This window comes from Petaurus breviceps, unplaced genomic scaffold (genome assembly GCF_028583685.1).
Source record: "Petaurus breviceps papuanus isolate PSGF00001 unplaced genomic scaffold, PetGlider_PUasm1.0 91133, whole genome shotgun sequence".
NCBI classification, from domain to species: domain Eukaryota; kingdom Metazoa; phylum Chordata; class Mammalia; order Diprotodontia; family Petauridae; genus Petaurus; species Petaurus breviceps.
This window is the reverse complement of record NW_027187419.1, coordinates 54,747,263-54,753,158: the sequence shown is the minus strand read 5'-3', so window position 1 is coordinate 54,753,158 and position 5,896 is coordinate 54,747,263.

Below are 5,896 nucleotides of genomic sequence, written 5' to 3'. Positions count from 1 at the left end.
GGAGGAAGGAAGGACGAGAGAGACAGAGAGATCTTTTCGGAGGGTAATTTGGTTCCACCTTATTACACCCCCAAAAGCCGGGGACAGGAAGATGTCCTGGATGTTCTAGGGACACACAGGTTCTGCAGGAAGATAAGAGCAGGGAGTGAAATTGCAGATTTCTTGGGCGTTGGCGGTGCCCGTGACCTAGAATGACCTTTCTCCTACACCCCCACCCCCCCACGGTTGACTGAGATGTAAGGGGTTTGGGCTGCGAAGGGCCACCAAGAGGGAAGTAAGGCATAGGACAGAGTGGGGAGGGGGTGGTGGAACGATGGACGGAGGTAGGATCATCTCTTTCCTCCCTCTCCCACACCTTTTTCCGCAGTGCCGGGTCAGCGAGCTTCTTGGGTTAGCTACTCGGTGCCTCTTGCTTACTTTTTTATGAAGCATAATTGCTCTCCACCGTAGTGGTATTTACAACAGTCACATCAACTATGGTACTGGGAAGATTGTTAACCATAACTGCTCAGTCAGTGGCTGATAAAAGCTGAGCAGGAAGTGTCAGCTCTCATAAACCACCCCAATAGCTTTCAGTAATCACCCTAGACACCCGGCCAGCATTAGAGAAAATAGGGACATTGCTGGACCACTTGCATTCAGTGTTGTTGGACTTTTTTTCCCATGACTTGGGCGGTGGGAGGAGTGGATAACATATGTGAGTATCATTGTGCTTTGGGAGGAATCTGGACACATTTACAGAGGAGCAGTAAGACTGGGAATCTCCCTTCTGTCAACAGGAGCATTCTTCAGTCTAAGTTTAGATTGTGAGCTCTCAGTGAGCAGGAACCATTTCTGGGTTCTGTAATAAAGCTCATGAAACTTTATTATTGTTTTAAACTTCATGATGGACATTTAAAGAAATGATTTAACAAGATCTTCCTCTCAAAGCTTTGTTCTCTTTTCTTTTTCTTTTGTGTAGTTCACCCTCCCTTTAGCTACTACCATCTTTTACCCCTTAAACCTCCCCCTAACTTATTTTCTTATCTTTTTCCCTAGGCTTTCATTGCTCTCCTATAACCATCATATTTTTGTTTCGGCTCTCTCCCTTCTGGTCTCTTGCCTTCTTTACCTCTTCTCTTACCACATCTCTTTTCCTTATCCTTGATTGACTTTCTCAAAGCTTTCTCACCTCTCTACTAAGGGAATCCATCTCATGTTTTCAATTCCACCAACATTTAAACAAACAAACAAACAGCAATCAAATGTCACTTAGTAAAATTGCCATTGTGTTAATTCTCAAGTTTCTTTACAACTTATATGTCTTTTTCTCACGTGTTTGTCCTCATTATGGGTTCAGAAGAGAACAGAGACCCTGTATTTTGTCACAGGCTCATGGACTGTGAGAGCTAGAAAGGATCTTAGAAATCATATAATACCACTGCTTGTTTTACAAATAGGGACTTAGATCTTCCCACAAGGTCCCACCCAGTGGGAGGAAATCAATTCTGCTAACAGACACTACTTCCAAACCTTATTGGTTTCTCCCTCCCCTTTCCCAGGCTACCAACTGCCCTCTGTAAAATGCCATTGTAATGCTTTCTCTTTCTTTCTTCCCCCATTCACCTGTGCTTGCTACCAAATATGTTGACATCTGTCTTCTTTGGTTTAAACTTAGTAATTATAGAAGTCAGTGATGACATTAAAAATCACTGTTTATTCTTATGAGACACTCTATTCTCTGTTCATCTCTATTCCATTATCACTATCTTCTCTATTTACCGAACATGTAGTTAGGGTATGCCTTTGATCCTTCTGTTTCCCACTTACAAGCTCTTAGAGAATCCTTTCATTTTTCTCCCCTTTCAATGATGCTAACACAATAAATGTTTTAGACACAAAATAACAAATTCCAAATTTGATCCATATATATTTAGTGCATGGGGTAAATATATCACCAAGAAAACAGAACATGTCAGTTTATGAAAGTCTTCCTCCACAAAATCCCACGTACCTGACTTTATAGATTCTTCAAAATGTAGAAAAGTTAACCTCACTGAAGATACCCTGGAATGTATACAAGACATGTGCTCCTTTTCCTTCTTTTGTGAAAACTTCTATCTGCTCCTTAATTACTTTCCCCTCTGTTTCTTTCAGTCTTCAACTTGGGGCTTCCTTGTCTCTTTCAGTACAAAATATGACTCTCAAATCACTGTAATTATTATCTCTTATCACTGTAAAATTAGTGAAGGCTACTAGATAGCCCAGTGAATAAAGCACAGGGCATCGAGTCAGGATAGACCTAAGTTCAAAACTGACCTTAGACACTTACTAGTTGTGTTATCATGAACAAGTCACTTAAATTCTGTTTGCCTCAGTTTTCTCAACTGTAAAAAATGGAAATAATAATAGCACCTAGTCTCGGGGCTGTTGAAAGGATCAAATAAGATATTTGCAAAGCACTTAGCACAGTTCTGCCCATAGTAGGTGTTACATAAATGTTAGCTGTTTTACTAATTGGGTTAAATTCAATTCAACAAATATTTAATAAGCACTTCTATGCAAAGTTGCATCCTAGGTTTGAGGATATTACCTCAAAGTTCAATTCACTTCACTGGTTTGAAAAATTCCCAATGTTATCTATAAAAACTTTAAACTTATTATTAAGATCTTACTGTTTTCTAACTTTACCTCTCATCTCTTATCTTTTGATACACATGTGTGATTTCATCAGATTATGGAACTCCTAGTGTGGAAAATTTCATCATTGCTAGAAATTGACAATTCATTGATAATTGCTTGTTACTGATAGATTACATGACTAATCCACAGTCACATATATTAGAGGTAGAATTTGAACCTGGATCCACTTGGTACCATTATGCCACACTTCTCCTTTCTTGCATTCCCTTTCCTTCCTCATTTTCCCTTTTCCATTCATATCATTGTTCTCCTACTTTCTAGAGCATTTTTCATTTGGTCTTTTTATCTCTTCCTCTCCTCCCAACACCATGTAATCTTTATTGTCAGGCAGGTGAATAGCTTAGTAATGCCTCCGTTTGATCATACAAGAAGCTGCTAACTTCAAATTATGTGATGCCCTACTTGAGATTGTTCTGTGGAGACTTGCTAGAAGCATCTTAATTTTCTATGTGTATGCCAAATAAGAAGATATATGGTGAACAGTATGCTGACTGGGTTCTTCACCCCATCATCACCTACTTTGTTATGGAACTTATTTTCATACTTTCTTTGGCTTGCAATTACTGTCTACTCAATTCAAATTTTTTTTAAAAATGTATTGTCTATTATATGTAAAGCATTGTTCTAGGCATTACAGGTACAAAGACTAAAAAATAGGAGTGCTCCTCTTTGCTATGGGGAGAAGGTGGACTTTCAATTAAGTAGGAGTATGTCTTATAAGCAAATGAATATCATATAAACTAGAATGACAAAAATCAACAAGAGGGATCTGAAAGACATCATGGATTGAAGAAGGGGTTTCCTTAACTAGAGGGAGCATGGAAGGCAGAAGAGATGATAGCCAAGTTGGGACTCATAAGGAAGGGAATGATTTCCAGAGTCAAGGGATATAGAGGGAATATATTCCAGTGATAGGAAAAAGATCTTTCCTCAATAATCAAAGGTGACAAAGAAGAGTGTAATATCAAAGAACACCTTATAGTACAGTTTGGCTGAAGCATTAACTACAAGAAAGGTAGTACTAAAATAACAGACCATGGAAGAACTCTGATGTCAGAGCAAAGAGTTTTCGGTTTTTTTCTTTCCATTATTGGGACCTATTGACCGTTCTAAAACAAGTCACAAAAGCATAGGACTTGGAGTCAGGAAGATCTGAGTTCAAATCTGACCTCAGACATTTACTAGCAATGTGAGCCTAGGCAGTGAGACCCCGATCTCAGTTTCCTTATCTGTAAAATGGGGATAATAATAACATCTCTTTCTAGGGTTGTTGTGAATATAAAATGAAATAATATTTGTAAAGCACTTTGAAAATCCTAAAGCACTATATAAAAGCTTGCTATCGTTATGGTTGTTATTTTTGTTATTAGGTGATATGATTAGACTAGTGCATTAGAAAGATTTCTTTGGCAATGTTATAAAGAATGGATTGGAGAAGTGGAGAGGCTAGAGATGTAAAGCTATTAAACTCTTCCATTTATCTCACCCCTCACATCTAATCAGCTGATTAATCCTATCTCTTTTACCTTTGCAATACATGTTAGATTCCTCCCATCATCTCAGCTCCCATTAGAATTGCCCTTGTTCAGGCCTTTGTTTTTTTTTTTCCCCTCTATGTGATTATAATAGTTCTTACATTATTTTTCTGCCTCTACATCTTTCTCATAGGTGCCAAAGTGACTTCTTAATGCATTTTTCTCATCATGGTACTCCTTTACTAAAAAAAAATCTTCTGCAACTTCCCATTTTATACCAAATAAAGCATAATTTCCTGATTCTTCTATTCAAGGTTCTCAAAAATCCTTAGAAGGCAAATTTAACTCCTCAGATGTTAGCTTAATTTGCAGGTGCTATCAGGACAATACTTTAACATTCTGGTATCTTTCCAACAGTCTTACAGAGTACCCCAAAGACTTGCACTACCACCTTGTGGTTTAGACTCCCATGAAAGTAAACATACTTTGAGTGCTACTGAATAAGCAATCTCCTTCATGAGGAAATTTCATTGTCAAAATAACTCACTGTCTTTGCTCTCCAAGGATTCTTCAAAGGAACTATACAAACAATACTCTTCCTCTTTCAAGGAGCATGCTTCATGAGGAAATTCTTCTGTTTCTCAAGGTCTAATATTTGGAATTTAATTTGATAACTCTTAAATTTGGAATTAACCACAAGGTATTATCTAGGAATTCTTCCTTTTCTGGCTCATTGACTAGATTTTGAGCTCACACTACATAAGGAATTCAAATTCCCCTCTCCTCTACACCGGACTTGATGTTCTAGAACATTATTCATGATCTACTTCCTTGAGTCAAGTAAGGACACATATATCTTACGTTTGCCACATCCTTCTAAAGGAAAGCTATTCATGCCTTTGTTGACAATATGTGTGGAAATTGAAAAGTCTGCCCTCAGGATCTCTAGTCTCTGAACTATTCTCTGAAAATAAAATTCAAAGGTAGAATATGGTCAAGAGCTTGAGGTTCATCAGCTTCCTCTTGGGATGCCTGGACAAGCACATGCAATTTACCATGTCCTTATGCCACAAGTAACCACTTCCTTTCCTTGGGATGAGGAAATTACACATAGGGATAGGTTTTCCTTCTTCCCAGAATGAAAGTACATTCTACTGTATAGGAAGGAAGGAAAGAAGGAAGGAAGGAAGAGGTGATTGAGATTTATAAGAATTAGAGGCATTCCCCAATTAATAAATAACCAAAGGGCATGAACAGACAGACAGTTATCAAAGGAAGAAACTCAAACTATCATCAGCCATGTGAAAAATGTTCTAAATCACTAATGATTAGAGAAATACAACTTTGAGTCTCTACCTCACACCTTAAAGACTGGCAAAGATGGGGGTGGCTAGGTGCTGCAGTGAATAGAGCATTGGCCCTGGAGTCAGGAGGACCTGAGTTCAAATTTGGCCTCTGACACTTAACACTTACTAGCCATGTGACCTTGGTCAAGTCACTTAACCCCAATTGCCCTGCTCTCACCCCTCCAAAAAGCAAAAAATTAAAATAAAATTTTTTGAAAGACTGGCAAAGATGACAAAAAGGGAAAATAATAGATGTTGGAGGGGCTACAGAAAAATAGGTACACTAATGTACTATTGGGGGATCTTTGAATTGATCCAGATTATGGAAATCAATTTCTCTTTAATCAGTTATAGCAGTAAAGCTAACCAGTATAGCTGGTTAGGCAAGGATAA